This window comes from Arachis ipaensis, chromosome B02 (assembly GCF_000816755.2).
Source record: "Arachis ipaensis cultivar K30076 chromosome B02, Araip1.1, whole genome shotgun sequence".
NCBI classification, from domain to species: Eukaryota; Viridiplantae; Streptophyta; class Magnoliopsida; order Fabales; family Fabaceae; genus Arachis; species Arachis ipaensis.
Genome location: NC_029786.2, coordinates 107,304,553 through 107,305,141, shown reverse-complemented (window position 1 = coordinate 107,305,141; position 589 = coordinate 107,304,553).

Sequence of the window (589 nt, the reverse complement as noted above, 5' to 3'; positions counted from 1 at the left end):
ATTTGCTAGAGTGAAAAATGATTTGGGGAACAACAAAAAAGAAGGTACATCTATAGGAACTTTTTTTTTTTATGATAGTTAACATTTAAAAAATGTATATATATTTTAAGCTCAAATGATCATATGTGTGTACTTTATTAATTATGTATTAAATGGGTTAGAAGCCTACAAATATTTCTTCCTTGTTATTATTATTATTATTATAAGTACTAAATTGAGTTTTTGAAACTTTAATTATAGGACAAATCTTGTGCTTACATGAATCAAAGGTCAGCGCAAACTTGGTTCTTTCACCAACCCTTTCCTTGTGATATACCCCAAACAAATAAAATAAATAATTGATTAAAGTAGGGTGTTTATTAGTGTTGTCTAACATTAATTACTTGAATTACATGTAGAATATAACAAGATACCAATAACTCAAAAAGTTTATAGTTGGGAAACTGGTATAAAAGCTTAATAAAATCTAGCTCAAAGTTTGAGCTATTATTACCTTACTTCGGACTAGGGTCATAACACATTGGGGCAAAAAGAATCCTACCTAATTGACTAATTCATAAATTTTTTGTTTATTGAAATTAAACAAGCC